Here is an 11,305-nt window from a genome sequence, read left to right as displayed (position 1 = left end):
TCCCTTAGAAAACTACTGTACTATTACAATAATGATCTAAATACTTAAATTGTTAATGGTTTTTATTTATTAAAATAGGCTTATTTGTTCTAGACTTGTTTACCTGACTTCTTTACAAAGAAAAAAAAAATCTAGCTTCACAATGCCTTTTAGTAGAAGCTTAAGTGAAGGACACAGGCAAAGTGGGGTGTCTACACAAAAAACTCTGTGTTATGAGCTATTTAATAATTTAGAGGTGTATACCAGAGCGTTTTGAAAAGTTGGGGTCAGTATTCTTTTTAATGCAGTCCTTTCCATATCAAGTGTTTTGAAGACATTAATGAAGTATTACAGCATCCCTTGACTGGCAGATTATTGTCCATAGTGCATCCTTTAAAAAGAAATAACGCTACCCAACGGTATGAGGTGAGTTGATAGCAAGGGGAACAAAAAGCATCTACTCAAATTCCCCTGACTTACGTACTGAACCAACTTTAAAAAAAATGCATTTAAAATAAATACACATTCATTTGCTAAATTTCAGGAGAATAAATGCATGGATTTTGAAAAATAACCAATAGTCTTCATCATACCTGGTAAATCAGCAGAACATTTGTTGGACATATTTTGTATTCCTATTAATTCTTTTTGACTCATTTGAGTGATTTAATTAGCACTTTTAATCAATTGAGTTAATCTTTATTATTTTAATCTCTTAATCTATGCAGAGACAAAATCTCAAGGTAACTATTTAAAATGACCACTACATGAACTGACACCACCATGGAGGATGTAAAATTCACAAGACCCATTCCCTCAGACATTACTGAGATATTTCAAAGCCAAAAGGAAAAATGCCTCTCTAGACTTCTTATTTCCATGTGCTTACAAAACTGCCCGCAGCACACGCTTTGTGGTCTGCCCATGTGCAACATTAACAGCTCTTATTGTGCAGTGCGCAGAAGGAAAAAGGAGTGACCACCACCAGCAAGGAGAGTTTTCCTGCAGTAGATGATGGTAGAGGTCTGCGCAGCTGAAGGCTCTTGGTATCACCACAACTTCAAACAACTTTTCTAAAACCACCTTTTGCTTCTGTGAACAGATACAATGGTCCTTAAGTGCAAGTGCTGTATATGTCGTACCTGCTGCAGATTTGCTGTTACACTAATGCACACAACGCGAGGAACTCAAGTAGCAAGTGCATACGTATGAAAGAAGAGCCAGAAGTGGCATGACAGAAGCTGGAGACATATTCCCAGCTATGCCACATGTTCACTGCAAAGTTTGAGCTAGCTGCTGATGAAAAGGATTTCCTCTCCTCACCTGACACCAAGTTGACACCATGGATCCAGCTTACAGTTTTCTAGAATTTTCAAATGCTCACCCTTATTTACCAACTGGCAATTCTAAGCAATAGCCCAGATTAGTTAGTTCCACAGAATACAATTATTCTAAATACTATGGGGACTAGAATTTTAAGTGTAAGTTTAAAACATGTATATTTTCTCTTTGAAAACAGTTAACAATACAAACGTCCCAGCGTTCAAGGAGAGGTGCTGCAACAAAACAAGCAGCAGAATTGGGAAGGAGAGAATTGTACCCACACCAACTTTACCAGCCCCCCTCAAAAGATGATGGGTTATATTCTGCCTTCTGGAATCTCGTTAGATAAACAAACAAGCCAAATACTGCAAACATAGAGAAGGTGTTTTCTTCCCCCTCCTCTCCAGAAGTGCTTCTAGCTCTTTGCTCTTTCCCTGTTGCTTCATTGTCCTTCCAGAGCTGTCCCTACCAGGATGTAGGTTTTACCAGGGCAGGAATGTTTGACTGACAAGTCTTCAAATGGACCAGAGGAGCCAGAAAAGTTGCTCTGCTCTCGGTTTTTCCCTAAACAAACTTAATTCTAGCAGAGAAATATTCTAACAGTCTGAGCGTGAAAGCAGACAAAGAATTTGCAGCTACAGGTCTCAGACAAAAAAATAATGAAAAAACCTTATAGCTACTAAGACAGCATTGATGGACCACTCAACCAATAAGCTGTAACACTTGAGTCTCATCTTTGTATGGAAAAGAAAGGTCTTTTTCACCATTACCCTTACTGCTGTATGTTATTTCATATTTAGCTGTTAAAAAACCTGTAACACTTCTATGAGCTACAACCAAAAAATAAGTATTCTAAATAAACGCACCCTTCATAAGATTACTTCTTATTTTCAAAGTTCCCGAAGAGTGAAATTTTCATGGAGCTTTATCAAAACCTTTCCAGCTATAATTTCATGCCATTCCATATTAACCAGTCCAAAATACATTTAAAATTACATGCTTAGGACTGCTGAGCGTCTACATGAGTCTGTAACAATAACACTGAAGAGCAGAAGAATTGGTTCAAATATTTCAGGGCTTAAATGCTAACTGTCATGTACATATACAAAAAATTCTCTTTTCCTCTGAATTGCAAGTGACCAAAAACCCAGTTGCTAAATGAAGAAGAAAAGGAAATAGAAACGGGCCTGTTTGTTTCCAATTTGAGCAGGAAAAGATCAACACAAACACAGCAACTACAATTTTTAGCGTATCTCTCTGAATGGCTGGGTAGGCATTACAAAACATTGCAACTGCAGCAATTCAGCAAGCTTTCTTGAAGAAAAGGAGGGAGAAATGCTAATCTGTTTCTAGAAATCAGCTATGTGATGTGTGTCTCCAATTAAAGTGGGGTTCCCTGAGTGATCCAGCATCACTTGACATTGCTCATGCGCCCTGATGTAACGTGACACAAGCAGCAGAAACAACCTTCTCTCTTCCCACAATGACCAAATACTGTAGTCACCAGAGCGCCTTTTCGTACTTCCCTTTAACCAGTTACTAATATTTCAGAAAATCTCTTAATGCGTACCCTGACAGCCATCCTCAGCATGGCAGGAAGATAGCACGCACCTCTTCTGAAAGGCATGGTTTCCTTGCAAGTTAAATACAGAAAGACTTTCTCCATCTTCAATCTGAACATGTTCAATCTGAACGTGAGGAGAAACTTTTTCACTGTGAGGGTGACAGAGCACTGGACCAGGCTGCCCAGAGAGGTTGTGGAGTCTCCTTCTCTGCAGACATTCAAAACCCGCCTGGACACATTCCTGTGTGACCTGGTCTAGGTGATCCTGCTCTGGAAGGGGGGTTGGACTGCATGATCTTTTGAGGTCCCTTCCAACTCCTAAGATTCTATGATCTTCCTCTTTTCAAGAATTTCAGAGGAGATGCATAGAAACCTTACAAACTGACCAACAGCAAACAGAAACAACAAAAGGTACAAGTCCCTATATTTAACATAGTTCTGTGTTTTGAAAGTGGACCCATCAGGGTGGGAATAGAGAGGAGATGTCATGCAATGCAATGGTTTTGCCTGGTATTTGCTTCTATCACATGAGGGAAATAACAGACAGTGTTCTACTGAAGTCATACCTGTGGTCTATTATGAGGAACAGTTTAAGAAAATCAGCCAATTCTCTGTCAGGACTTCCTGTGCAGTGGGAGCCAAGCTGGCTCCTTCAGGAGGCTGTACCTGGGCAGCAGGGAAGCCATCAAATTCAGCTCTGTGCCCACCCGAGCCAGCTCCTGCTGCCCTGGAGCTCCATGGTGGATGGTGCAGAGCCACTCATGCCATGAGTACTCAGCAGATAAATAGACTATTACTGCAGCCTCGAATAGGGCTGTTCTCAGGGGCTATGAAACCTTTGCTGAACACAAAATAATTTTTTGGTTCTGTTTGTATAGACAAAGAATTAAAGGAAAGAAGTCTTCTTCCTGAAGATCCAGCCTCCTTCAGCGTACCCCGAAGAGTCCCCTGTGTCATGACAAACTAATTGCATGTGTTAAGGGAAGGCTGTTACTTTGGCTTTTTCCACTATACATCAAAAAAACTATGTTTGATTTTAAAGCACATACACTTACAAATACTGAGGGAATCAGCTACAAAGAGACCACACAAGCTGTTCCAGCCTTTCCACAGAAGTCTGGGTTTTTTTTCAGCATAAACACACAGCCACCTCTTCAGTTTGCCCTTTCATCTATTCTGAAACACTTCTTAACACACACACACTTCATTCCCTAACTAGCTGATCATATACAAGTTTTGGGTTTGTAGCTTTAAAGCGCTAAAAAAAGATGAAGGTAAAACACAAGCTTGATCCTGGAACAGAAGTCAGCAAGGATATTGTGGGTGTCTCGCAAGTCACAGAGCTGTGGAGAAAGCAGTTTGTCCTGACCCTGTGTTGAAACTTGATCTAGTTAAAGAAGCACAGGGATTACCATTTATAGCGTTTCGGAGGGGCTGGGGTGAGGGGCAAGGAGGGCGGCAGACAGCTCTGGTCTGGCTGCAGGAGCCACCAGCTGCCAGCGAGGTTATAAAATGTGCAGATGCTGGGCGCTGAGGAAGGATGGTTTTCCTCCCTCCCCAAGTGGCAGTGCACCTTCCATGCCACTGTGGCGTTAAACACCCCGAAAGCACACACCCCTTCAGAACAGCACAGCTGTTTGTTCACAGGTGAGAAGAAACGATCAAAGACTGGAAATGAGGGAGGAAAAGGCAGGCAGATTTTTGTTTGACCCTGCAGTTAATCCTCCCAAATTGGTGAAGATACACTGACATGGCCATGTAAGGTACTGCTTTCTTTTCAAAACCAATGTGCACATAAAGGTGTGCAGTCCAGTTCTCTATGGGTGAACTGAACATTGCTCTTTGTGGTACCACAATCGTTTTGCCAGGTAATGACCTGACTCAAAGAACATGCTATAGGTCTCCAAGCTAGAAATTTATGACCCTGCGACAGAGAGGTGAATCTTCTCCAAAAAGCTACTCAGGGTTGGTTTCTGTCTTTCTCCACTACAGCAGAGGTAACAGCACAAGATTCCAACACAGACACACAGAGCTATTTCTATCCAACAAATCTACAAGTATTGCCCCTTTCACAAAAAAAACCAAAAAAGCTTTCTGTTACATGTTTTTGGTGTTCAGCCACTGTCTTGGTTAACTACATTTTTTCATTAGTTGAAAACAAAAGTGTCCCTATTCCCTTATTCAGACCCACATAGAGGGCAGGCACCATGAATTCAAGAGCATCCTTTGCTGTCAGACAGAACAGAGCAGCTATGCAAACATGGCTCTGCCCACCAGAAAACCCTGAGCTTTCTTCCAGATAGCATCAAACAAAACCGAGAATGCTCCATGAATTCTGAGAAGTCTGACCTTCCCCACTTCCCCTCAGCATTCATCGCTGAAGAAAAATCCTAGCTGCATATGTAAACCAGCACTATGCAGTCAGTGGTTTAACTGACAGAGTACCCATTACACAGACAAAAATTTCTCTTTAATACTGTAAGAAGCATAATTTGATATTATTTTATCTAATTAAAATAATACAAATTCTCTACATACAGAAATGAACAGCTCTAGAAAAAGGAACTGAGCAGCAAATTCCATGTGTCTCTACTTGATCTGAAGGTCTGTTCTTGCAGCTGGAAGTCACTTCACTCTCCCTCCTATTGGCTATAATGGCCAAAGAGGACATCAGTTTGTGCCAGTCAAGGGAATGTTTTCTTCTGAATCAGATAGTTTTTCATGAGAAACTGGGATGAAATCCCCAAATTCATATTACCCTCAGGCCTCTACAGAGCCATGAAATGCATTAACTTTCACCACAGCACGATGAAAGAGAGCAAGCCAGCCACCACAGACCAAGGCAGCATCATGACCAGCAATTCTGCAGGGACAGATTCCTGTTTCTGCTCCTTGACCTACAAACCAGCTTTGTTTGATTTATTCTGAAATCCTCTCTTATAAAGGAAACATGAGAGAAAAATCAGCTGGTTTAGGTATAAACTCTCTTCTTTTTTTATATTCCCCCAAGCACCTACATGGCCAGACTTGAAAATAAACACACATTTTCTGTTCTTTGCATTACAGTACATTCTAGAAAATATAAACTCCTACCAGTATCCAGGAAAATATGACAAAACATAATGGTGGAGACTGATGAAACTAAGAGAGTGGAAACAGATAATCATAGAATAATCTTAAATCGGAAGGGACCCATAATGATCTTTGAGTCCAACTCCCTGCTCCTCACAGGACTACCTAAAACTAAACCATACGACCAAGAGCATTGTGCAGATGTTCCTTGAGCTTTGCCAGGTGTGGTGCTGTGACCACATCCCTGGGGAGCTTGTTCCAGTGACCAACCACCCACTCAGTGAAGAACCTTTCCCTAATGGCCAATTCTATTTCCTTATGTCCTATCGCTGGTCACCAGATAGCAGAGATCAGCACCTTCCGCTCCACTGCCCCCTTTGAGGAAGTTGTAGATAAAAGAAAAGAAGCCTAAAAATCTAGACCAATCCGGTACCAACCCTATCCTCATTTTTTATCAGTTCCTTCGGTTTAGGGTGCTTGTGTCTATAACACAAAGAAATCTATGAAGAGAGAAAAGCTGTGCTCCCTTCAGAAGCAATATGCCCACATCCCACAGCAAAAGTAGGCAGGTAGGTTTTTAACTTGGTTAATAGAAAAATAAAACTGAAACAGCAAGACTCTGGCCTCTAAATGTGTTGTGACCTGAACTGACAGAGAAAACTACTCAAACAGCAGCGAAAAATGGTTTAGGAACATTATTTCACAGAACAATGTCTTTCTGTTTTTCCAGTGTAATTCAGAAAATTTCAACCAGTTCTGAAAAGATGAACTTTGGATCCAGCTGGGATAACCAGTCTTCAAAACACCTGTGTACTGCTTGCATTTATGCACTTTTTTGTTGCACTCATGCATTCATTTAGAGATGAAAACGGGAACCATCAACAGGAGAAACCATTCTCTTGCTCACTTTCTCTACACAAAGGACCATTGCTATGAATTTTCTGTAAGGATTCTTGTATGTGTAGAACAACATACGTGAGGGGAGGACACATGCTGCCTGCAATGCCACAGCACAAAGCTCTCTGAGAAGAGTAATGCAGGGAAAGATGGCACTTGCTCATTCCATCCTTGCCTTTGTAGTTTCACTTGGTTACAAAAGCATTTGCAAGAACAGTTACAGTGGGGAAGTCTATAAATGAGACTTAGATCCCACTGCCTTTCAGTGAATTATAAGGACCCTTCATCTTCACAAGGAGATGCTTCTGAAAATTTCACTTTGCAACCACAAGTTTTTACATCTCCACACAAATCAATTAACCTGAGCACTTGGAGGTGTGCTCACTGTCCAAGTTTGCCCTGTCCAGGCAGGGCAGGTCTCAGGTCAAAACTGGCTTGTTGAAATTTTGGATTACTGTCCTCAGAGAACCTAAGTATGATGGCTGCCCACTGCGACACCTTCAGGGCAGAGCTGGCAGGGCCAGCACCACTCCGCTTTCAGCTGAGACAGATTCGTTGAGCCTCCAGGCTGAAGGTTTCTTAAAAAGCTGAAATAGTAAGTTTGGCTTTTGAGGTTTATACACCAACTCTTGCAGCAGATAGTCTTCTCTCCAGCGATATCACAATGTCTCATTCCTACTACTCTCCTCCCCTCTAAAAGGCAACGATATTAGTTAAGCAACAGGTAACCATAATGCACATCACACCCTGCCACACAGCACACAATGCATGACCTCCTTACCTGTTTTATGCACTGCAGCCGGTCATTGGTCTGCTGTATGTGCCTGTCCATAGAATTCATTTTGATTGTCTCCACTTGGCTTCTACCTGAAAGCCATTAAAATCTCTCGATCTGCAAGACAAAAAGGAGAGCAAAGATCACTGAGCGCAGTCCACGCACTTCTACCCACCTAAACAACTGAGCAGACCTGCTTGCAGGAAAACCCTGAGCACACTGCAAGATAAAATAGTAATAATACAAATAACAATGACGGTCTGACTTTTGCAAGAGTGAAAGCAAGGGGATTCTTCCTAATCTTCCTCTGAAAGAAAATACCTTCCATAAATATTAACTGAATCAGATATGGCAGAGTATTATATGGCCAAAAATATCACAAAATGTGTCTTATGAAGACTTTGGATTTCTGTATTGAAAATAAAAGCAACAGGTATACTTTGGACTTTCCTCCAACTAGCAGATCTAATGAGCCCTTGAAATGGCCAAGACGACAGCACGTGAAGGACTGGGATTCACAACTCAACCAAGACTTTCAGAATGACCGACCCTTCCAGATGCACAAGTCAGGATATATGGAAGAAGCTTGATGCTCAGACCAAAGGGCTGGGCAGTTCCTGCCTTCTCGAAAAACTGGGGTCTTCAAGGTATCCATAGCTGACCGAACTGCTTGTTACTTCTGGAAAAAACATGTTCTGCACTCTTTAGGCCTATCTCTAACAGACTGTAACTTAAGGCAAATTAAAACTTCCCTGTGACTAAGAAAGCAACAATCTAGAAAATGGAAACAAAGGTTCAGCATAGTTTTAGGAGTTTCAATTCATGGTGCTACAGCTGTATAAAATCATCAAATGAAAACTGGCAACAAGTTATGATGATCTAAACAGCAAAGGCACAGTCCCCTAAGCCCACCACCGATGCTCATCATGCTGAGCTATGTTTGTGGATACAGCTTGGTACACACTGCTGCCACCCAGATGAGCCCTGCTCCGTTGGTTTGTTTCAGAGCCATGGTTTACATCATACTCAGTGATCACACATGAGCAGCTCTTCGTCAAGACAACAGTATTTGGGTGGCAACAAGAACAATGCCTGCAAGAGGGGGAAACAGTAGGTGCTACATTAGCACACGCACATCATGCTGAATTTGCCGTTTACCTCTTCCTTATCCCCATGTTCAGACTGGGGTAAGGGCTCAGTCATAGTACAAACAGCTCTACTGATCTGAAAGGCAGGAATTGCCGAAACACCACTCAAACATGGACCAGGAGCAAGGCACTAAAAGCACAAGTAAGTGTAAGCAAGCCTCCTGATGTGGGCATAGTTTGAATTTCAACCTTTCCACCCATTCCCTCTCTCTCTCCTTGTCTTAAGAGTTTTCCCATAGTGGCAGAACAACAGATCATAATGACAGAAGCCAACAACTTATCAACAGTTTTAGCCCATAATTCATAAAACCAAACGGTTTGCATCGTAACTTCTATTTATTTATGTTTTAAGTAGAACTGCACGAGATTCCAGCCTGTACTTAATAAGCTGAGCAGTTTTAAGTACTTTTTTTTCCCTTAGAATTCACTTCTTGGGGGCACAGAGATGTTTCACACATACATATGTATACTCTGATGTTTCAATCACTTTTATGGCCTATAAAATGGAATTGAAACCACAGATATTGCACATTGGAACATGAAAACAGTCTTTGCCTACAAATCCCCATATTCTTCTACTGTGACAGAGCAGTACAGTCTAAGATGCTGCATTCTCACACACATCAACAGGGAGTGGGCACAGATTCAGAAACACATACCGAAAAGCTGTAATTATATAAAACCTTATACTAGCACAAGCAAGGTCCCAGACTCACACAAAACCTCTCCCTCACGAACCTCTTTAGTGGCACTGAGCAGTTTGTTATTCAGAGAGCTGTCCATGACAAAACTCATTTCTACTCCCTACATACACATAAGAGAGGGCAAATTTTGCAGATGGGTGTTGTGTTAGAGCTGGCTGCTCACCACTCCCTCTACACATGACTCAGCATCTCTTCAGCTAAAGCATCTCTGCAAGTCCAGCACTGTCTGTACTCGTCTCCAGAAGAAGAGCGTTGTCGTGGTGGAACCCTGAGCGCGCAGCTGTCACAGCAGGACAGACTCCAGACCACAGCCCCGGCGTGCGTCCCACACACCCGGGGCGCCCGAGATTTCTGTATCTGTCTGATAATGTTCCTCCATGGCTCCTGCTGGATTAGACTCAGGGAAAGAAATCTGCTCTGCTAGACAGCTAAATGAGGTCTTGTAACAGCAGCTCAAGCTCCTCGTCTCCACACTCTAGACACAAGAGGGTTCAATAAAGCACTCCTGTCAATAAATTAGAATACTTGTGAAATAGAAAAGCCAGGTTCACATACAAGTATTATCGTTTGATTATGCCACTGCCACCTTCTGAATAGCAAATGCCATCCAAAGGTCCTTTAGCAAATACAAATGGATATATTTTATTAAGGGTGAGTAACACGGTTTTATCTGCCTGTAAGACCCCCAAACAGAACTCAGTCGTCATGAAGTTTAATCTCTCAGTGGATAGCAGAGGTATTTATCAAGAGATAAGCTAGCCCAGACATGACACCACTTCAGCAGTGATCCATCTTACAAGCTGGGACACCTTATCTGCATTTTAATTGAACATCAGGACAGATGGAGAAGGACATGTTAAATACAAACGCATACGTGCACATAGATTTTTGTTGAAATACTTGTAGAAATGCAAACTAAGGGTTTGAGGGGTTTTTTTGTGTTGGTTTTTGTTTGTTTTTTTTAAGAAATCAGGACATTTTTGCTTAATGAACAAGTATGTAAAATGTCATATTTCTGGTTCACTTTGTAACACAATTTTTGTCTATTTTGGCATTACCTATTTAACCTCCTCGGTGCCATACAGCCACATAGAAAAACTGGGAGCCACGCTGAAAATAGTATCTATTCCAAGCAATAGGTACATAGACATATTCTATACTGCCAGAAAACACAATTCTTGGGTATAGCCAGATACACCAGCACTCAGACTGATGGCCAGTGGCATCAGGTGCTGCCTCTGGTGTTACTGGCAACACGCTTCAGGGCTGGGAAACTGCAGAGAGATTTTACAAAGACAATTAAAATGACTTACATTCGTGTACTGTCACTTATGCCAACAAACTATTCTGCATATTGACTTAAACTGTACATGTAATACCACCCCAAATCTCTGCCTTCCAGTTAACCATAAACAAAACTGAAGGTTGCTATCAGCTACCTGAAGCACAGCTTACTATTGTACTTATCCAAATTGTCATTCCTCCCACACGACACAGCTTCTCAAAGCCCGTTTGGAAAATCAGAGGGCAGAGCGCACAGACGTAACTCGCACGACTGAGCAGGAGCCCGACGGAGCTCTTTGAAGCAGGACTGGGAGCGCAGTGTCCTGTTCTCCTACACAGACATGCCACACAATTTCTGTCATAAACTAATCAAATTCAGTCTCAAAAATAGTTCTGCTTTTAATACTCAATGGCTCCCATTGAGAAGTGCTCTCTGACTTACCTTTCCCCTAGCAGCTAGAAGTATTTTCACTTCCATCTGAACTACCCTTGCTCTCACATCATTAGTGCTTTCTGGCTAAAACAGCCTTTGCCCTGCCAGGCTCCCTCGACCTCCTCC

General features: G+C 41.9%; 1 long non-coding RNA gene across 1 annotated transcript in view; it reads right to left on the bottom strand.

Moving 5' to 3' along the window:
- Nucleotides 1–7,730, bottom strand: part of LOC104540241 — a 28,508-nt gene extending 20,778 nt beyond the window's left edge. The window contains exon 1 of the long non-coding RNA XR_728128.1: nt 7,617–7,730. This is a non-coding gene — a long non-coding RNA (uncharacterized LOC104540241). The remainder of the gene's footprint in view (nt 1–7,616) is intronic.
- Nucleotides 7,731–11,305: the final 3,575 nt, after the last annotated feature.

This window comes from Mesitornis unicolor, unplaced genomic scaffold, assembly GCF_000695765.1.
Source record: "Mesitornis unicolor isolate BGI_N332 unplaced genomic scaffold, ASM69576v1 scaffold50294, whole genome shotgun sequence".
NCBI classification, from domain to species: Eukaryota; Metazoa; Chordata; class Aves; order Mesitornithiformes; family Mesitornithidae; genus Mesitornis; species Mesitornis unicolor.
The sequence above is the reverse complement of the archived record's forward strand: the minus strand, read 5'-3'. Positions and strand labels throughout refer to the sequence as shown.